Source organism: Stegodyphus dumicola, chromosome 4 (genome assembly GCF_044657685.1).
Source record: "Stegodyphus dumicola isolate Sdum_Otavi_A_Nest chromosome 4, ASM4465768v1".
NCBI classification, from domain to species: domain Eukaryota; kingdom Metazoa; phylum Arthropoda; class Arachnida; order Araneae; family Eresidae; genus Stegodyphus; species Stegodyphus dumicola.
The window spans coordinates 8259235-8282552 of record NC_140771.1 but is presented as its reverse complement, the minus strand read 5'-3'; the positions used below and the strand labels follow the sequence as shown (position 1 = coordinate 8282552).

Sequence of the window (23318 nt, the reverse complement as noted above, 5' to 3'; positions counted from 1 at the left end):
CCCACTTTGTGCCCTTTCGCCACAGCTAATAAATATAGTTGTGGCAACCTCTGGGGATTCCAATGGTTCTTTAGCACAAACGAAAAAGAAAAAAAAAAAAAAAATGAAGTTTTAGAAGTATACCGTATATAAATTTTGCAATAAACATGAATCGTCATGATTCTGAAGACTAATATGTTGACAGAATCATTATATTTCAAAATACTTTTGAATCATCCCAACTCCGAAATTTTGAATTTGCTGTAAGCTTGAATCATCGGGATTGCGAAGATGATCATTGATACAATGGTTGCTATTCTGAAGAAAATGTGTTGCTGTTAAACAAAAGCAAAACAAAACCTAAAAACAACAACAACATAATGCTTTTGAAGTTTTTTGAAGTCTATGAATCACCAGTATTCCACTACTGCTATATTTTCTGAGGAATATGATAAAACAGAAGAAGAAGAATCAGAAGAATTTCTCTGATTCTGAAGTTTACTATTTTATGTTAACAACACCAGTTCTGAAGACGTTGTGATCCGATAAAGGAATTACGTGGATTTTGAGGTTTTTCTGGTACATATAAATATTTCAAAGGTTTGTAAGAATTATGTTAATTTTATTAACAGTTAAATTTTGAGTTAAACTTCCCTTCCTATCGACTCTTAATTTCAACTTACCACTTCCGGCCAGAACGTAGTTTTAGAATCACGTCTGAATACGTAATGAGGAAGGGCGGTATTTAACCGCGAAATTGTTCGGTCTTAGTGAGAGAGATAACAGATATTCTAGCTAGCTCGCGTCCGCCTTTTTAGACTATTCTCTTGTTATTATTACACTCGGCCATACTTTAGGCCCTTGACAGCTTCGCAGTCAATTAGCGTTAAAGGGCCAACTCTATTAGAATATTGATAGCTTCGGCTATATGTGTTTAGTTAAGATTAGTTAAGTTTTAATTCTTAGTTTTCTAAGTTCAAGTCCGAGTGTTGGTTTTATTGTAAAACTACAGTTGTACTATAGGATTACAATTTTATTGTAATCCTATAGTACAATTTATTATAGTACTAATTATAGTACCATTAGTGTCTTTTCGGTTACCAAATGAAATCAGAACATTTCGCTCTTAAGAAGAGAGCGAAAGCGAGTATTTTGTTCAGTATTTGTTTTTTGCAATGATTACAGAAAAATATGATTTTAGTTACTCAAAAACAGTGCACGGATTCATAATAACTTTGTAGGTTGTTTTGATTGGCTACAAAGAACTTATGACCAAATTGTTTTTTCTTTGGTAGCAACAGTCTGGCTCACTGAGAATTTCAAGTTTTTGACAATAGCCAGAACCTAGACTGAAGTATTTTGAAGCCACCAACTCTAATGCAAGTAATAACAGTGGAAAACTCTTAAGTACGTGCTGTCGTTTCTTTACTAAACGGACATTTAGAATGAATGTATATCATTTTATTGTAGGTATATATTTATCATATTATTCTTGCTTTTAGTGTTATTTTAAATTTCTTAAGTTATTTAATATAATTTAGAATGTTTCTCTTTGAATTTCTAAGATTGTTCAAAACTTCTTCGCATGTAAAATAATAATAATTTCTCTTTTTCTGAAAGCAGTTTTGTTTAGCGAAGGATTTCACAGGGAAGCTCTATTTTCGTAACATGGGAGAAACTTGTATTATGTTACTTACTTCTAAGATAGTGGTTTTTTTTTTTTTTTTTTTTTTTTTTTCTCCCACATTATTTTTTCAAAGCAACAGTATGTAGGTCGCGATGAATTGCAACTACATGCATGGGGATGACGATATCAAGAAAGTCTGAGAACTACTGTTCTAAAACGTTTCACTCAGACCTGCGAAATTAGGCGAGCTAAATGAAATTTAATTTAATTGCTTCATTTGTTCAAAACTGACTGCTATTTCCTTTCGTGCGTAGTGAATTTCTGGAATAGGGAGATCTACTGAAAATATTTTCATTATTTTTTAATTATTTTTGATTATTTTCATCATTTTTCATTATTCTTGGTGTATTATCGAGTTGTAGAGAGATATATTGTAGATGTTTCAGAACTGCATAACGACTGTTTATTAATTCTTAACTGAAGAAGCTCACCGCGTAATTTTTAAATCAAATAAATGAATAAGTTTATAGATGTCTAAATTTACGACGTTTCGTACTTTTAAATGTGCCCTCAAAGACGTAGAAAATAATTTTAAAAGTAGTATTTAAATGAAGGAATTAGCTTCTTTCGGATAGTTTAAGCATAGAATGAAATCGAATTTTTCTTCGGAGCAGTAGAATTAAATCCTATCTTCATCCCCATCTCATCCGACTGTGGGCCTTAAACCATGCTTCATCCGGTAAGCAAAATATTAATGCAGCGTGAGTTTAATATTAACTTTCAGTTTAAAATTCACAGTATTTCAAAAGATTTCACAACTAAATAACTTTTGAATAGTTGAAAGCACAAAAACGTCTTATTGAGTTTTCGTTCTACTGTAAAAAAAAAGAGCTATCCTTCGATTTGGACCTAAATACCGACGCTATATTTCCCCAATGCTATGACATCTCTTTTTACTTCCTTGTACGAAGTAAAAAGAAAGTATTGTAATCGCGAAAAGTTTCAGGCAGCATATTTCAAAGAAAATATCCATTTTGACCGCTATCGAATGCAATTTAACGATGTTTTTGTGTGATATCTGTACGTAAGGACAGAATAAAATACTCTTTTCCTTCAAAAAAATTATAAAACTGCTTTAAAATTAATTCTAAAGAGAATTTTTCGTGGCGTATAAATCTTTCGTGGCGTAAAGCGTACGTATATCGCATAACTCAAAAACGAGTAGCCTCAGAACGTTGAAATTTTGTATATCGGACTGCTATAACATGTAGATGTGCACCTCGTATTTGGGTTGCAATCGGCCGCACCAAACTTATATAAATATATTTATATATATATCCACTCTGTTACCCGGCTCATTGATCTCAGTTTCTTTAGTCTTATATGTTTGTAAATTGTACATTTTTTGCTTTAAAAATGATTGTATTATGTTGTTTTTATCTTCCGGTTAAGGTTTTTATGCCTTTAGTAAATCTGTGTGCAATATTTTTAGACTTATCAACAATTTTAAAGTTATCTAAGTGCCGCTAAGCCTTTTTTTATGGCGGCCATTGATGTTTACATTTGAAACAGGAGACTAGTGGATTTGTTGCCTAGAGAAACTTTGTTGACTAGAGAAACTTAGCTTCGCAACAACAAAGATAGCGCCCCCTCTCCCATCACTAGGTGTAAAAATACACTCAGTTAGAAATATCCAGAAGGAGGGGATTGCTGTTGACTGCGCAACCAAAGAGGATCTCACCCACCTCACAAAGACACTAGAAAGCACGCAAGGCAAACAATTTGCCAAAACAAAACTGCCAGCAGTCAAACTACCTAGAGTCGCAATCCACGACGTAAAACTAGACGTCACCAAGGAGGACATTGAACGGGCACTAAGCTCTGAACACAATCTTACCAGCAGCACTACAAAAGTCTTATACCGGCTAAAAGATAAAGCAAATGGCGTCAAATGGGTGCTGGAACGTCAGCCATCAGCCTTCCACCGCATCATGCAATACCCCAGATTGTTTCTTGGCTGGAGAGTGCACCGAATTGCTGAATTCTTCAACACCAGACGATGCTTCCAGTGCCAGGAATTCGGGCACACGCAGCAAGACTGCAAGAACAAAGTCTACTGTGCGTACTGCTCCGGAAGCCACAACGTCAAGAACTGCAAATCCGGGATGGCCACCTGAATCAACTGTGCAGACTACAACTACAGAAGTAATAACAAAATATCCTGCGCCCATCCCGCCTATGACATCTCCTGTCCCACTTACAGCAGGTACGTTGAAAGAATCAAACGCAGCACAACCTATGAGTAATAGCACTGCAGACATCCATCAATCTATGCCTACAGACCACAACAACCAAGTAACATTTAGCCCCATAAAATGCGTCCAGATTAATCTACAAAGAGCGCAGGCAGCGACATCTCAAGCAGTCACTCATGCAACATCCTACGATGCAGATCTACTCCTGATACAGGAACCTTATTGTAGAGAGGGTCAAATAGCAAGCCTTCCCATATCGTGGAAAGTCTATCAGCGTAAAGCAGAAACTAACGAAAAATCCCCCAGAGCCGCAATAGCATGCAGCAACCCATCCTGGTCTCCAATAGTCATCAAGCAAGAACGAGACTTCGTTGCCATCTTACTAGCATTCAATAACGCACAGTACATAATAGCTTCAATTTACTCTTCCCCAACGGACAGTATCACTGGCACCACCTCATACATTCTTGACACCATACAACGATGCGCTTCAACCCCTCTGCTTCTTAGTGGTGATTTTAATGCGCATAACACCATATGGGGATATGCAGATACTACGACGAAGGTACAGGAGCTTGAGGACTTTCTGGCAGCCAATAACATTCATCTATTAAATACATCCGATTCCCCACCTACATTTGATAATACCTATCATGTGGGCTGGCCAGATCTCACCCTCTGTTCAAGCAGCATCGCAAACCTAGTGCAAGACTGGACTGTGGTCGATGATGAGAGCTGCTCCGATCACAAATACCTTCACTTTCTCATAAACTGTGACACGAAAATCACAGTCCTACGTAGGTACAGGCTTCCAGGCAACAAGATCCGCCCCTCAGTCGCTCCTTCACACGCATCTTAAGTAATGAGGAAAACAACCTTGCGCTTCACAACAGCCCAGAAGGCATGGAGATTTTCACAGACCGACTACTTGAAAACCTTAAAGCAGCCTGTAGTGAACTACACCCCACATGAGCAGCGAAGAAAATACAAGGAGTTAAGTGGTGGACGAAAGAGCTCAGACAACAACGGCAAAAATGCAGAGCTATCAGACGCCGCATACGTTCCACCACCAATGAAGACAGAAAAATCCAACTATTGGCGACATTCCGCAAGGAGCGAGCTCTTTACAAAAACAACATACTAGCGGCCAAAATTACCAGTTGGAGGAAATTTTGCACCGAAAACAGCAATCCGTATGGAATCCTCCACAAGCTAGCCTCAAGTAAAATATATCAGCCAGCTCAAATCTTCATGGAACCACCAAATACAAGCAACGACAATCCAGTACAAAGTACAGCCACCACAATCCTCAACGAAGTCTTCCCCACAGACAACGCGGAGGAAGATACGCCAGCACAGAAAATTGTTCGCATGAATACCACCATCCCACCGACTCCACATGATATACCATTTAGTGACAAGGAAGTCAAGCAAAGTTTCCAACACCTACCCCTGAAAAGGCCCCCGGTCCAGACGGCTTGGACTATAGCATCATCAAAGTTGCCTACAAAGCACGTCCCTCCTTCTTCTACAAATTCTTTAACCAACTGTTTGACAACCAAATATTCCCGCAGGCATTCAAGAAAGGACAAGTTGTCCTATTCCTGAAAAAGAATAAAAGCCCGCAAGACCCGCGCTCTTTTCGCCCGATATGCCTTTTGCCAACCCTAGGCAAAATTTACGAGAAATTAATTGTTAACAGACTAAAATATCATCTCCATAGCAACAATCATCTCAGCCCTAGGCAGTATGGCTTTCGCACTGGTCTGTCCACTACGCATGCCCTCTGCAAAATTCTTGAAACAATTCAACGCAATAGCACCACAGGTTTCCATACAGCTTTCATATCCATTGACCTCCAGAGTGCGTTTGACACACTCTGGTGGCCAGCGATAAGACAGGCCCTCCGAGATGCACAGTGTCCATCCAACCTCTTCAGCGTTTTTAGTAGTTATCTAGAGAATCGTAGTCTTCTCATAGCCATCAACAACGACACTACCTTCAAAGTGCAAGAAAGAGGATGTCCCCAAGGCTCTTGTGCTGGACCGATTCTCTGGAATTTAACATTCAACTCTGTACTGGATGAAAACTGGCCACGACATACAAGTGTCATCGCCTACGCAGACGATGCAGCTCTTCTTGTCAAAGGTCGCACTCGTGCGGAGCTCGAGAAAAACGGCACCGAAGTCTGCTCCCTCCTCGCCAATATCTGCAGCAACTTAAAGCTTACAATCTCTACCGCAAAGTCATCAGCAATAATAATACCCAAAGCAGGCACGAATCCAACGCGCCACCCCTGCATCAAACTACAAGGAGCCAACATAAAGATTGTCCAAACGCTAAAATACCTAGGTGTAATCTGGGATAAAAAAACTAACCTGGATCCCTCACATCCAAGAACTAAAAAACAAAACATCAGCTATAGCCAGAAAGGCCCGCACCTTCCAAGGTAAAAACTGGGGTCAAAATCATCATATTCAGAAGATCCTCTACCATGCGGTAGCTGAAAAAATAGTCTTGTATGCTGCTGCCGTATGGGCCCAACCGATGGGAGGGCGAAAGATCAAACATCTTACATCTCTTCAACGACCATTCGCCCTGAATCTCTGTAAAGCGTACCGCACCACAGCCACCAGCTCAGCGACAGTCCTTGCAGGGCTCATTCCATTCCACATACGGGCAGAACAAGAGGCAGTGTACACCACCCTCATATACCTCCGCAAAGATGCAACATTTGGCAACATAACATACAGCCCTCTGCAATTTCAAAGCCCAGGTAACACTCTTCACACTCATCCTGCACGTAAAGGCACAGGAATAAGAATTAACATCTCACGGATACAGCCACTGTCAATGACGCGAGTTTCAAGGGATACGCAAATATACACCGACGGCTCTAAGCAGGAAGATGGAGTAGGCAGCGCCTTTGCACACTATGACAAAGGAAGAATCATCCATGTATGGAAAGGACGCCTTGACTTAAACAACAGTGTGTTCCAGGCGGAGGTGCAAGCAATTATAACCGCGGTAGATTACATTTTCAATAATAATATAGAACGGGAGAAAATTTTCACTGACAGTATGTCAAAGCTTCTAGCACTAGATAATCACAACCACACTTCGCCCTTTATCATCAAATTACAACAACTTTTACAGCGCAACCCGCAGAAACATCTCTCCTTAACATGGATCAAGGCACATGCAGAAAATGAGGGGAATGAAGCAGCTGATAGCCTGGCCAAGCAAGCAGCCACTGATCCAGAAGCTGAAAAAATCACAACCCCAGCCCCTCCTTCCTACCTCAAAGGGCTATTACGGGGTCAAGGCCTAAATCTTTGGCAGGAAGACTGGACGCACTGCACAACTGGAAGACGTACATAAAGCTACCTCCCGAAAGTCAGCACTGAACGCAACATTGCAATAGGTCCTCTTACGGCTTATATTACGGGACACGGCCCATTCCCGACCTACTTCAATAGACATGGCATAACAACCACGGACATATGCGCCTGCGGAGCGGAAGGCTCCCCAGACCACTATGTTTTTGAATGCCATCTGACAACAGGAAATCACCTCCCTCTTCCTATCAACAATAGTGAAGCTTATCACCGCTTCCTTATAAAGCACAAACCGGCAGTAAATACAATTTGCAAAGTTGTTAACAAGCTCAAGAGAATGGGCCAAGATTTGTGCTCTCCTCATTAACCAAAACTCTCAAGGCATGATACACTAACTAAGTCAGCATGCAGTTCCACATTCTCAGACACATAAGTCTACTCCTAAAATTTACATAAGTCCCTATTACAGACACCTTTCAAATAATGTACAATCAAATGTATTTAACATTTCCTCTTCTGTATATGCATAATACTTAATTTTTTTTATTTTTATTTTTATTTTTATTTATTTTATTTTTATTTTTATTTATTTTATTTTTATTTTTATTTTATTTTATTATTATTATTTTTATTTTTTTATTTATTTATTTTTTTTCCCTATGAGCCTGTATTTTGATCCTATTATTTTGTAACTGTATTTTTGTATCTGTATATTTAATTTGAATTTTTATTAGAATTTTATTGTGAATGTGCAAAATTACCATAGCAAATTGCAACAACAAATGTCAAAACGGTAAAACGAATGCAATCTGCCCTTGTATGGCCACGTAAATGATCTTGTTAACATCCTAAAAAGCTCCCGAGGCGGCCTCTTGAGGCCCCAGGGAGTTGTTCCTGGTTAGTGGAGGGCGCGGGACACATGCCTGTTTACCTCTGTTAGACATCAGGCGTCCCCGTCCTCCGTTACCAACCAACCAACCAACAAAGATAGCGCATTTATTTATTATTGCCAATTAAATCATGCTTAATTCTTTCTGGAATTTTTTCGAGGAAATAAGTGTTTGAGATTTACTTCGTAATTTTTATAGATATTTTGAGTTTTTACGTATTTTTGCCTTCTCGCGAAGTGACAACTGAATTAATTAAATGAGAAATACTCAATTGTCTGTGAAAAACTGCTTCTTTTTTGTTTTGTTTGCTTAATTTCTTTTATTCATTCTAGCTTTATTATAGTATTTGAATAGAACATGTGGCAACGATTAGATAATTCTATTCTTTAAATGATATAAATTTTGCGCATTATGAGTTATAATATAGTATTTGAATACTCGTTCAAATAAATACAAATAAATACTCGTTCAAATAAATACAAATAAGTACAATTCAAATAAATACTCGTTCTTTTCAGGATTTCGAAAGCTAAGGAAATTGTAAGAAAGCCATAACCGATTGGTGTATGGAAGAAATTTGTTCTCGCTGTGAATGTCAAGTCTGTACGAAAAATATGCGTCTGGTCAAGCTGAGGATCAGTCGGATGGCTATGAGTAGGTTTGTCGCGACAAAGGCGCCGCTCATACGAACACCGCTGGGGACATGTGGAACCACATTCGGCGCGAGTTTTCGCGAACAGGGTCTTCAGAAACGTCGGATGGCAATTTGTATTCCTACTCTAAGGAGCTTATGTGGGGTCAAAAATACCAGGGATCAGGAGAAGAAGGATCAGTTCTGTGACTGCATGATTTGTGTTACGTATGTGTAGCAATCATCCGACGCTGACGTAGCCAAGTACATAGGAAGTGAGTACTTTTGCTTTTTTTGTAACATATTTTTACGTGCGAATGGGTTCGTAACTGGCTGAATGCACACAGGTTCGTTGATAGGTTGATAACATTTATTTCATCAAAAGAACACTTCAGAATTATGGAACTTCTCAGAGAAGTACTTTTACAGGTGTTCCCAGTAGCAAAGAGTACAATCAAGAGTTACAATTTAAACTACTGTGAACGTTAAACACAACCCAGTGCAAATCGTATCTAAAGAGGGAAGCTAACTCGGAGATATCTCAGCACTCCGACTCACGCTGAACTACCAACCCACAAGAAAACTGAGAGCTGATGCTCCCTCCGGTCTTATAAAGATTTCACCCGGCCACCGAGAGGCCATTCATGTTATTACAAAAACCAAATATCATTTCAGCAGAGCAGACATTTCCTCTAGAAGTCAAACGGATTCCCCATCAACATACGGATTTAGTATGTCTAGCTTCTAAGTCTTCGGAGTTCTCACCGAGTACAGCTAGTTAATTATTCGAATTTTTAAAATGCAAAGATGTCAGTTTCTTAAGACCATGCTTTCAGAAAGTTTCCAATTATTTGTTTTGGCTGTCACTTTTACAACGGCTTCTTACGCTAAATGTGTAAATTTTTATTCGGAAAGCAGACTAACCACTTAAGGACACTTAAAATTTTTAATCCAATTTGGAAGAGAGTTTTATTGTATGACTTTACGAAGACTGTACATACAGTATATGCATTCAGATGTAAAGAAGTTGGAACTGCTAAAGAAAAACGTGTGTAAAAAGAGCACGTTCAAATTTTAATTCAACGTAGGAGCTTTCTGCATGGGAAAAATGCTCTAGATCTTTCCGCGTGAATGAGCCCCACGAAGTTTTGGCACCAATATTACGTAATCGAAATTGCTTAGATTCGCCGATATTTCTGTTCCTTTGTCATCAGAAAGCGAAGTTGTCGGAAAGCAAACAATTCGAAACTATCATCGACCGCACCGCAAGACGCGGGAATACTCGCCTAGGCAACTTTCATTGCATCACGTGACTATTTCAAAGACCACGTGCAGTTTACTGACCTTCACTGCAAGGTAAACATAATTTCCCCAACACGGAAACTCTGTACAAGGCCACAAAACGCAGCACGTGGATGGTCCAGCGGGATTTATCCATAAAAGGCATTGTGTCATTTGAAGAGTTTACTAACCTTTCCCCCCTTCCTAACATTTCTAGTTAGTCTATGATACATTTTTCAGTATGAAAAGCGTTTTATTTCCTATTCATGTCGTGCTCCAGCGAAGAATTAAATCTATGTGTGTGTGGGTAATTTGTGAAAGAAGATTTTACTGCTCTAGATACGTTTTCACTTAAAATCCGAAAGACTTATCACCGTTTTTTTGTTCAGTTTATGAACCAGTAATATTGGTGGCGCGGGTTGCTTCTGAGAGTGGAGTGACGCTTGGAAGCAGTGTTTGGATTTCTTGTTGCAGCTAATTCTAGGCTGCCCTGCTTGGTGTTACTACAAGTAGGCAGGCTGTTGTGCTGCTGATCCGGAAAGCCCAGTTCAGGCTTTACTGTAGGTCGCACAGACCTCCAGTCCACCATCCCTTTTGTTTCTTTTGTTACGTTACTTTATTGTTAAATTAACAACTGCTCTGTTTGTTCAGAGTCTTGTTCCCTGGATTATTCTACTGTTTCTAGGTTCACGCATACGACCAGAAGGCGCTCGAAGCAGCGATGTGAAACAGAATTACAGATAAATTAGAACATTTTTTCGTGATTTTTGATTATTTATTGCATTTTACTTTCTGTATAAAATGGATGAAGCAAGTTTTAAAAGGTTTCGTAGCTGTGCTGCGGTATTATTAACTAGATTGCATATAATGAAAACCTGTCTAAAAGTGACCTAGGATTCAAAGAACTGATAGTGCTTTAACTGAGTTTGAAAAATATGACTGTTTGTTAGATGAAGATAGTTCGAAGATAGAGGAGTTTGAAGAAAAATATTTTGCAGTTAAAGTACTTTACCCAAACGCGTTAGATAAATTAGCAGAAAGTTTTTGTTTTAACCAAAAAAAACTGATGTAAAGCTTCCGTGGTTAAATATTAATCTGTTTCAAGGAAATTAACCAAGACTGGCCTTCCTTTAAGGATGCATTTCTAGCAACAGTGCAAAACAATAAATCACTATATAAAATTCAGGAATGCCGTTACCTTAGAGGTTTGTTGCTTGAAGATTCAGCGAAATCAATTAAATACATTTCTCATTCAGATGATACCTGTGAGGACGTTTGGACTGAATTCTGTAAGCGATATGATGTAAGCAAATCGTCATATCGTTACTGAAGACGTTCTTAGATCAACCATCCATTCTTCATGCTAACCATTTAGGCAAGGCGGTTGGCAGATGTTTCTGACAGGGTAATTCGCGGTCTGGATTCGCTGACTACAAATGCTTCAAGAAGAGATCCGTAGTTAATATTTATGTTACTAGTAAAAGTTTGATCCTGAGACTCGCTACTTATGGTCTCAGAAGGTAATTAATAATGACTTTCCTACGTTTGATAGTTTCTTAGAATTTTTGAGTGCTAGATGTGCTTCAATGGAAATTTGTAATTTTGAATGTGAAATAAAACCTTTAGAGAAAGACTAAAATAGTTATAAAGCTGTTTCTAATCCAAGTGTGACGAAAGTCAGAGCTAAAACTGCTTCTTTCATTTTATTCATGCCAAGAGTGCAGTTGACCTGATCTGTCCTGTTAAGACTCGAAGTGAATTGCAATTAATATTTGCTTTGCAGCGCTAAAAACGTTAAATGAACCTAGTTTCTGAAAATAATTTTTCTACGCATATCAGTTTCGGTGTTGCCAGACTGTGATAAATCATCTGTACCAGCGTTGTAATTTCTGTTATTTAGCGCTATTCTGAAATTCATGAAAATATACGAAACTAAATAAGCTTCTTGGAAAAGAACCTTTAAAATCTAAAAGATAATACGGACTATTTCATGTAATAATTCTAAACTCTCTTCATTAGTGAGGATTAGAGTTAGAATCATTAATTAAAAACTGATGAATATCAAGCTTCAAGAAATTTCATTTAAGCTGAAGACGTCTTCTGAACAACTATAGCAGACAAAAAATGAAGAGATCCCGTGAAAAACAAGAAATGAATAGCGGTACGACATTCTTCAGAACGTTTCCTTTCTATATTCTTGAAATGCCAGAGTTCAGAATTATTTAGGATAAACTTAATAAATTCGTTGAGCCACCATATGTTTAAAATTCAAATTAATTCCTCGTCTATTAATAAAAAATCATAACTAGTCTTTAAAGATATTGAACTGGTAAAGAATATGGTGTTTCTTGCCAGCCTGGTTTATTCCACATTAGATGAACTTGTAGGGTTTTGCTTGACTTGTTAAAAGTTAAATAGTCCAAAATCCTAACAGATGTGAGTTATCGCTGTGTCTGAAAGTAACTTCAGAAATTTGGAAAAGTTTAAAATAAACCTTTTTATTTAAACATGAACTTTGAACATAAATGTACGCTCTTGTGCTAACAAAGTCAACTGCAACTCGTGGCGATGTAACTAAAGCTGCGTTCAGACGACGCTCTAAAGGGCATAAGTGGTTTAGGAGTACCTGCGTCACCAGGCATCCAGTCTGTGCTACGTCACAAGATCTGGTTTAGGACTCTTGGCATAAAGTTCGAAGTTTTCAACTTTATGCCGACTTATGATAAGTGTCGACCAATCAGAGCGAACGCGCGAAACTTGAATGGGAAAACAGAGCGAGAAAGCTGTAAACACATACACGCATGAGCAAATTTAGCTTCTGTAAGTGAGTGCAGCTTAGACCCTGTCTCGCAGGTGTGAACGGAATTTCCGCATTTTATTCCTTGTGACTATGCCTCTGTAACATTTACTTCGCCGTCTGAACGTAGCCTAAAGTCACAGTCAAATTCCAATTTAAATGTTACTCGAAGCTGGCTCAGCAATTCTACAGGCACGTCAAAAATCAAAGTCAATAGCCATATAACAGAAAGCAGAATAATTACAGACTTATCGGAGCTGGCTGGAACTAACGGAACGTGCTGACGAAAGGCAGAAACACGCTGTCTTACAATCCCAAAACCTCAGATTAAATACTATCTAACCGATTTGCAATCTGATGAGGAAACGGAAAGGCGAAGCTATAGTAAAGATTGAAATCCTTATTAACCTGGTAAATTTAAATAATTATTTTTTAATAAATCTGAAAGAGTTCAGATTTGAACGATCGCCCAAAAGGATTTTTTAAGGTTTTTTACACTCTGGCTGAGTTTGCAGTCTACCAGTCAGCTGCTCCGCTCACTTCTGCTAGCTGTATATTAAAAACCGCTTTCTTCGCGCTTACGTCATATATAGTTCAATAGCGAAATGATAAAAAATTTTTAAGCAACTTAGCAGCATATATTTAGAATTCACAATACGGTGTTAAGTAAGTGTTATAACACACTTTTCTATTTGTTTCAGTCTTTTCTCAGTTCATCATTCTGTAGGAATTGATATTTATTTTAACTAACAATTTCAAGTTTAGGTTCAAACTTTCCTATAAGCCTTCATTCTCCTAATTGTCAGTGCCAAAATAGTTAAATGTTCTAGCGCGCGTGAAGGAATGCAAATTTCTACATTGTAGAAAGTATTTAAAAGCCGAGTTTCGGTAGGAGAAAGGGAGAGTTGGGCTCTAGCCTAACGTTTGCTTATTGCTGGTTCAAGTGGCTTAATTGCATTTATTTGCGGACACTAGCTTCGAAGGGAGTTTGGGATCTCTCTGAGCCCTGTAGTCTAGTTCTGTTAATATCTTCAAATTTTTAGTTGCGTTAATTGATTTTCAGTTACCGCTTAAGCAAAGGCGAAGTTTGTTAGCGTCGAATTGACGCATTGTAAAGTTTCAAAGATTTAATAAAGGGGACTTTAACCCTTCTCTTGTGCAGTTAATTTCCTGCTACTCCAGTTTCAGACAGAAGTTCAACTATTGGATTCTACAATTTCAATGTTCAGTTTTCTTAGTAAGATGGTTTTCAAAACTTTTTTTTTCCCTTTTAGTATTAACATTTTGTGTGTTAATTTTATTAAGTATCATGTTCTTCGCATTTAGAATACATAAAATTCAGTTCAACAGGAAAATCACAAAATATTTAAAAACAGCATATCTTTAAAATTCCCAATAGACAGTCTCGCACGTTGGACTGGAGGGTAATCATAGCAGATTGGCTCTTCGGTATGTATGCAGATTCTCCATTACTTAATTTCTTTAAAGTTAATACAGGGCGATAGTATTTGGTGGCTGCAATTTCAAAAGTGATTCCCCGTTTCTGGTGCAGGACGCAAATCCCGTTTCCAGACTAATAGCCCATTTGGGCTAACGCCCTTGGGCTACTAATAACCGTACAAACTGAGAAAACTTTGGATTTCCCATGACAAAAGACAAATGCTTATTCAAAGAGAGCTGGAAAAAAGATGCTTTCAGTTTTTGGCAAGAGTTTTCTTATTTTGTTTTGGATTTCTTTGTAGTTTCCATAGCTGTTTAGATGAATTCCAGGAGTGTAAATGCTTTCTTGCCAAACCATCGTTTCGCCTGGTCAACAATAACTTCTCTGAAAAAAAAAAAAAAATAAATAAATAAATAAAATAAAGAAGATCAACTGATTCAGAACTCGTTCAGCAGCATTTGCGAATGAAACCAGAAGAAAGGGAACAAAGCTTTCGGTTTTCAGTTTATTTTCTGTTCTAGTCGCACAACCTTAAGCATCCCATTGATATTCCTTTCACGTTTGAAGCGCGCAGAAATGAACTGAACTCGTTGCGATGGTTAGCGGCAGAAAACGCTGCGACCAGCATTACTAACGATGCAGAGGAGGAAGCTCGGCCATGAGAGTCAATTCAGGACTTCGTTGGACCGGCAGAGTTATGGCCTGCTGGCACAGTGTCGCCTCGAACGAGTGCGCACGCACCGAGTTCCCAAGGACGCTGCCTTTCTTTCCGAGCGCTTTCCACTTGGCAGCAACGAGTCGCAAACAATGCGGAATTGGCAATTCGACGGACGGGTGTGGCTGTGGTGAGGTGAAATAGAACTGAGCAATAGCACGCGCCAAAATAAATTTGTCAACAAGATTTGTCGACAGTGCACAATCGAAGCCCGGGCGAGGATAATTGTATTTTTTATCCTCAGCGAAATCGAATCGAATTAGATTTACGATTTTCTAACCATATAATTTGTGGATTACAGTTTGTTGTTTCGTAGTAGAAAGATTAGAAAAGAAATTTATTTGGCAATTGTTTCTTTGGTGTACTAGCTTTAACACTTTTTATAATGATAGAGAACACTTTGTTTAGGCCCTGGAACAGGTTATGCTTTGAAACGGTGTTTTGAAATAAAATTGGTACTTTGAAATTTTAAACAACACTTTTCGAACGATTTCCTGCCATCATTAATTAAATATTGTTGCGTGCATACGGGTTCGTAATAGACTGAATGCAAAAGTCCGATAAAAAAGTTAATAAAATTTATTCTTATCGCAAGAAATGTAACAAAATGCTGGATAAATGCCTCACAAAGATATTCGTACAGTATCGCAATATAATCAATAGCTATATTTTAAACTGCTAAACATTGTATAGAACGCAATCCAAAGCGCAGAGAAAGCTAATCCCATCTCATCGCGAATTCGCTACAATCAACAAACAACAGTTATCTAAAACAACTGACCTGAAATGTTCTCTCTCTCTGGCTTTTATAGCTTTTTAAATCAGCCGCACGAGAGAGTTCTAGCAATTTCTGGAAAGCAAAAAGCGCAGAATTACGGTTACAGTTAGCATTGTAGTCAATTGCATTTATTCAAATTAAATATCAATTATGGAGATAAACTTTTATTAAATGTTAAATGCACGTGCTCTTGTATTTTTACATAGCTTTCTCTTAAAATTCGACACGCGCTGAATTGCACGTGGAAATAAAATAATATTAATTACAATTCTACTAAAAAAAATAACCTGCTAAATACAAAGTCCGTAACAATATTGTTACTCTTAATTAAGATCTTGCGTAAAAACAATATTTTTACCAGTATTTAGAAAAACTGAGCTGCAATATTTAATAACGTTTCGAAATGCTATGATAATTATAAGAAAGTTAGAATTTTTCATATCTATTTTCAGATTTTTCTCAGTTTATTTAGATTTATCTGCTAAGAAAGTTTTTAATATTAGGCTACAAAAATAACCTTAGTTTGTCGAAGATGTTGAATAAAAATTTATGTGTTTCGAAGGCAATCAGACACAGATCCCTCGTCTTCGGAAACAAAAACCATTTTTGCTCCTTTTCTTTAAGAAATGATTTGAAAAATTATTTTAATAGGGACATCCATATTGATGAGGACTGTGAAAAATAGAAGAATGCATAATTAAGCTAGTGGAAGAATTTTGTTATAGAGTCGAACTTTTCTGTAACCGACACTCACGGAATCAAGGCATTCGTCCGTTTTTTTCAGTAATTTTTCAGATGGGTATCCATTGATCCCCATCTGAAATCCATTGATCCATTGATCTAGATTAGATCATCCATTGATCTAGATTAGACGTTTCAGGAAGCGTCAACGGGTACTGTCCGTTAAAGCAGATTCTCCATTAACGGAAATTATTAGACTGCGTTAATAAATTAAATTTTGATGCCACTATGCATGAACAATAATATGCTATAAATGCGACATTACTGATTGCAGTTGTTCCTTTTTGAATAAATTTAAATTATGTTCTGTAGCCTTTCTTCTAGAGAATTGATATAAATCTGCATGTAGTAAAATAATTTTTTAAGTTTCGGAATAAGTTAAAAATACAAATCTTTTAATTAACCTTAAAAAAAAGACAGTTTTTGTTAGAACCTAAAATTTTCCACAGAATGTGACAATTAAAATTATAATTTGAAATTTCCAACCTGATCATTCATCAGAAAAAAATTTATTTTTCAGATTTTAGAACAGAATTACTTTGCAGTGCTGCTTTCATATAAATTATATTAAAGTCAATATTGAAATTATTAAACCATGAAGAGTCTTATAACTAGTATAATAGGAAGAAGGAAAAAAGTCTGAATTTATTTGAAATACACGAAATCACAGAAAATTCCCTAAAATTTCGTAAAAATAATTTCGGAAATTTTCTCCGTTTTAAAATTACTGCTGTAGTTTTTAATCCAATGCAAGTAATCTTCAAGTTAAATCACTTTTGTATTTTATAAAAGTAATATTTTGTAAAGTTTCGGAAGAAGTGCTTCCATGGATATTGTAAAGTTCTCTTATACGTTTGGAGCCTCTTCTATTAATCTGTATTACAAATTTATACGGGTAAAATCTTTAGCTGTGCAAAAATTATTTTAAACTGAAATGAATGATGTAGCCACGTGTGTAAAAAGAATCTAGCAAGTGTGCTTAGAAATTCCTTTACCAATGAGTCTTCTCTTAGTCCGTTACATGTTTTTCCATTATTATCAATTATGTTTATAGCTTTCGTACCTTTCCGCGAGTTTATGAACTATTCTTGGTTGAATTTATTTTGTTATATTTGAATTTTATTTTGTTGATTTACATGTGCATTTTGATCAATGTGTAGGAAATAAGAATCACTAATACCGAATGGTAGCAAGCATTCAAGCTGTATATCTTTTTCATCCTTTTGTCTTAAGAATACAGACGGGTAAAAGAGGAAATGTGTTTAATACTTTATGGATTGTATCTCTCTTATTTATTATGTATGATAGTCATAAGAAATTAAATGGTATAGATGTTCGAAGAATTGTATAACTCAATTGCTTAATTAAAATAACGCTTCTTTAAAAATATTATCTTTCTTAGATTAAGTTATAAGGTTTATCTCCCGCCTTCTTAGCATGCCTTCGTGGTGTAGTGGTCAGCAAGCTCGACACGTATTCAAGAGGGCGGTGGTTCGAGTCCCGGTGAGGGCATTGCTAATTTTTCATATCTCCTGCTTTCGAAATAAACTAATGTGTCTACAGTGGCGCCCGAACTAAAAAAAAAAAGGGGTGGTGGTGGTAGATGTTTCTCCACCACCAGGATGTGGCGATTGGGTTCCCTAAAACCCCAGTCACCTTTGAAAGAGGGAGTATATAAGGTATTTCCCCTGCCTTCTTAGCATGCCTGTGTGGTGTGGTGTAGTGATCAGCACGCTCGACGCGTATTCGAGAGGTCCATGGTTCGAGTCCCGGCGAGGCATTGCTCGTTTTTCATATCTCCTGCTTCGAAATAACCTAATGTCTCTACAAAGTCATACTAAATTGTGTTAAATTTAAGTTGCCCATTATGTTGGAGCATTATATGGAGTTCATCTCAATATTACTTTGTTTTGTATAATGTTTATACATAATTTTATTTGTGAGGTATAATATCCATGACAAATGAAAAATCAAATGTTTTCAAAGAGCTGTAAGTGTTCAGTGCTAAATAAAATAATGTCAATTTGAAATGCGTCTTTTAAGTTAGAATGAATGCGTTAAAACGTGTGAGTTACTTTATGTTGTATCATTATTTAGAATTCATGTCAATATTTCTTGTTATTTGTGATGCTTATGCAGGATTTTATTTGCTAAGTATGATCAATTAAATGTCAAAAGTTCCCAAAAAGTTGTAAGCGTTCAGTGATAAAATAATTTCAGTTTAAAATGCATATCTTTTAGCTTAAGTTAGAATGAATACGTTCAGAAGCTTTGAGACTAATAAAAAATAATGATGATTCTGGTTGAAAAAAATTTACCAATATGAGAAACTTTCATATTCCAACTAAAAAAAGGCGAAAAGGTTTCATTTTCATGGCTGAACATTAATTCTATGTGTATTTTAAACTTCGTTTTGAGTTCTCTCTCACAAATCTGGTTATAATTCGAATTTGAATAATACATTAGTGTGGATATTCTTCTCTATAATTAAAAGTTATTTGACCTCCATGTACGTTGCTAAGAAAGTCAAAGATGTGTTTAGTTCGAATAAAGTAGTTGTTATCAGGCTGTGCAGTAGATGGTGGATCATGCTAAGAATCTGTGTGATGTTTTCACATGATGACAGTCAAGTTTTATATAGTATATTTAATGGTTTAAAGCAAGAAAATTCAATATATTTTTGTGAAGTGTTTCAAAGAGTTAACAGAATCTGAGTTAGTAATGTAAATCAACCCCTCTGCTGAATAAAAGAGTGTTCTGAATATTTTCGCGTAAATGTCTGTAGCGTAAAATAATAAGAAATAGAAAATTTTTTATATGTATTTCAACTAAATTTTGTGTGAAATGCACATGCATTGGTTTAAGTTGACTTTATATCAAGAAAAGCTATAATTCTTGAATTATAACATTTGATTCAAAGTCAGTAGATCTTACAATAAAGGAGCATGTATAAGTCTATTTGAGAAAAAAAAAAAAAAAAAAAAAAAAAGGGAATTAGAAATGCAACAAGAATAGGTTTAAAAGCAGGATAAAAGTTAAATATAAGCAAAAATATGTAAACAGAAAGTGTAAAATTTTAACTTGTTAGATATAATTTGGTAAATCCATTCAATAAAAGCAACAAAATTAATAAAACACACGGAGGAAAATACGTGGGGAAATATTGTATAAGAAAGAAATAAAATAAATAGAAATAATGGTGAACTCTCTAATGGTAAAGCATAAATCAAAACAATGGACTCAAAAAACTGGAAAACAAAACGGAAACAAAAGCAAATCATTACAAAAATAAAAAACTAAATATATTTTTTTATCAGATTTTAAATTACGTCCACAGGGGCGTTTTTTAACGGTTTGTGTGTTACCTTTATTTACTAAATATCACGTTCTACATACTCAAACCATAAAATTCAGTTCAACAACAATATGGCAAAATAATTTTTAAATGAGCATAGGTTTAGGATTTCCGATACATTCTCGCGCGCTGGAGGTAAAAAATATTCCTTTTCTCCGAACAGTGTTGCCATTGCTCGCTTTGAAATCATTTAGTTTGTTTATAAGGTATTTCTCTCGCCTTCTTAGCGTGGCTTTGTGGTGTGGCGGTCTGCACGCTGGGCGCGTATTCCAGAAGTCCGCAGTTCGATTCCAGGCGAAACCGTTGCTCATTTTTCATCTTGCCTGCTTCCAAAAATACTATTAATTTTGAGTACCTAATGTCTCTACAAAATTATTTAATTTTTGTATTGATTTACTCTAGTCTCAGTTTTGTTTTACAGGTTTTTGATTCTATTGTTATGATTTGGGCGTTCTGTTTGAGCGTTCACCATTTTATTTTTATATTAATTTTATTTCTTTCTCAATTAATTAATTTCTCAGCGTTTTATTCAAAATTAATAGTATTTTTAATTAAATGTTTTCCAGCTTCTGATCTGTATAGTTGTGCGTTTAGGCAAATATAAGCAATTCATAAATTCTGTTGAAAAAGTGTGGTTTATGTTTTGTTTTACGGAAATATTTTTTTTTAATTCTAATATTCTCTTTTGAAATAAAATTGACAAACAAAAATATAAGATTCAGTCATTTGCCTTACAGCTAATACATATTCGGCAATTCAGCTAAAATATTTAAAAACAGCATATCTTTAGAATTTCCGATAAACAGTCTCGCGCGCTGAAGATAAAAATATTTTGTTCCTCATAGTGTGTTGCCTCTCCTCTCTTTGAACTCGTTGAGTTTCTTAATCAAAAATTCGTTAAAGTTAAAAAAAATATGAAATATATAATAAAACAAATTCGAAATTCACAATTCTGGCTTCCAGGCGTCCACGTTCGGATGGAGGATTACGTTATTCAAAATTATATGCCTCTAGGTAATGCTTTCTTTTCACAATGCGAGAAACGTACATACATTCATGCAGATTATACGTTATTTCTTTAAATATAACACAGGGCGATAATATTTGGTGGTAACAATTTGAAAAAATGATATACAGCCATTTATAGCGATTCAACGCGAAATGTTTTTCGAGAATAATAGCTCCTCTGGGCTAACGACCCTTTGGGATAAAAAATACAGTTATCCGGATTTCTCGATTATCTGAACAAACATGTTCTAATTAATTTGCATCATTGGAGTTTTAGTATAAATTCAAAATGTCTTTAAATTTCTTTAAATTGAAATGTCTTACTGTAAATTCGTTATGACGAATATCAAAGCATATTAAAGATTTTTCCCAAATAATAGCTGAGCTAATAATATGTAGCATGCAAGAACAGTTTGAAATACGTCAATAACAGGAGCAAACTAATTTATTTTTTACCTGAAATATGTTAACGGATAAAGACTAATTATTCAGTTTTCATCTAATCATAGTTTCTTTCTAATACGTTGCAAGTTAATTTTACGTTAAATTCATAATAATTTTTTTGGTAAAAACGATATTTATAATTCTGAGCTAATACATTCATTTCTAGCTTTCTTCTATAGATAATTTTCTAGAGTGAAAACATAACTTCGGACTTTCACTAATCAAACTGTGAATTTTTCAAAACAATACTTTGATTATTTCACTTCTTTGTTAAAAAATTCAATTCTGATTAGTCTCGACCCCTTTTTATCACTGAGATTTTTTCGCGCCCCCCCCCAGGACCTCATAATGTTTACAAAAATTTTGTGAGACCCCGTAAGTATTGCACAAATCCCAGACAAGCGTAAGTGAAACTGTCAATTTTTTTCACTTCTACTGTAATATGCTACTTCAGTTTTAGGTCATTAACAGGATAAGTTTAGGTCATTAACAGGAGATTAACTTAATTTCTAATTTTAAGACATAGAAAAATGTGAAAATTTTAAATAAGTAACGGACGAAATGACAGCCTCACGTGCAAAGCAAGGAAAATGAACGTTTATATTATAAAAAGAATGAGTCGAAACATTTTCATTTTTTTCTTTGCCTGCATTGTCTTACCTTTATCTATTGTCAGATACACTGTGTAAAAATATTTGGTAATTGTAAAATCATTATAATAAGTTAAAGAAATATCAAAACTGCTAAAATTTTTGGCGAACCCCTGCTGCAGGTCCCGCGACCCCCTTGGGGATCGCGACCCATAGTTTAAGAAGCCCTGCGCTAGAGAACACCATATGTATCGGTTACTACCAACCCCTATGCGAATACCAAGTGCTAAAGGGGGGACAAACTGTTAAATTCAGCATGTTATTTTAGACTTCCAGTATTCTTTTCTCTAATATTTTGTTGTCATTTATGTTTTTCCTCATGCTCCAACTTCTCTGAATAACAAGATATTATTGATGATATTGCCAATATTCTGTATACTTTCAGCTTCCAGTTTCTGCCCTTTCTGTTTATAAAATTCGTGGTTGACACTTTCCTAAGGATCCCAGGCCTTTAAATTAGACTTTATACGTAAATTTTTGACGCACTTAGTTTATCATTGCAGTACATTCTTGCAAATTATAGTTTATAGATATTAAATTTTTTTAAAAAAAGATAAGTTAATTGAATAAAATTTAATACTTGAAACAAATTTCTATTTATTTATTTGTCTCTGATTAGAATAGCAATGCTCGAAACGTCTACAAGGCAAATGTAAATAAATTTAGGAGCAAAATTTTCTTCTAGATCATGAATTCTGTAGTTAGTGATTGTTTTAATGTTTAAAAATACAAATCCGTTGAAACATGATACTCGAAATTCTTCGCGATTACAGTACTTAAAGGAAGTAATGAAAAAAATTCGAAATTTGAAAATTCGGGCTTCGAAGTGCACATATTTGGGTGAAGGACTAAATTTGGTGGCTCTGGGTGCCGCCATGTTTCTACAATGCAGTCATTATATGTACCGGGTGGCCATAATTAAACTGACTGTGCTCGCAGTGTTCTGTAGCGCGATCTATTTGCGAGAATGACGCGACATTTTGTAGGAAGATTAAACAAGACGGGGGACGAAGGATTTCGCGAAAAAAAAATTAGTTCCAAAAGTCACCACTAGGGGAATATTTGGCGCTGTGTAATAGAAAATAGAGTGTTAAAAAATGCAAATTAATACGAAATAAAATTACCTTTTATTATGCATATGCCTTATGGAATATGGATATGCCTTACAGTACGGTATGGAAAATCTTACGAAAGATTATCAACTTCTATCCCTACAAGATCAGCCGTGTACAGGAATTACTGTACCCCAACCATGATAAGCGACTGACTTTTGCTCTCACCTTTCTTGCCAGAATGGAGGTGGATGATGCTTGGCGGTGGAAAATCTTATGGGGAGACGAGGCCCACTTTTATCTGAATGGAACTGTGAATACCCAGAACTGCCGAAT

General features: G+C 36.0%; 1 long non-coding RNA gene across 2 annotated transcripts in view; it reads left to right on the top strand.

Moving 5' to 3' along the window:
- The first annotated feature begins 1274 nt into the window (after positions 1-1274).
- The window catches only part of LOC146997472 (uncharacterized), a 133312-nt gene continuing 111268 nt past the window's right edge, over positions 1275-23318 (top strand). The window contains exon 1 of one of the 2 annotated variants that reach the window (XR_015040572.1): positions 1275-1386. This is a non-coding gene — a long non-coding RNA (uncharacterized LOC146997472). Of the gene's footprint in view, positions 1387-8613; positions 8996-23318 lie in introns of those variants that run through there. The other variant, XR_015040571.1, reaches the window with a different exon arrangement.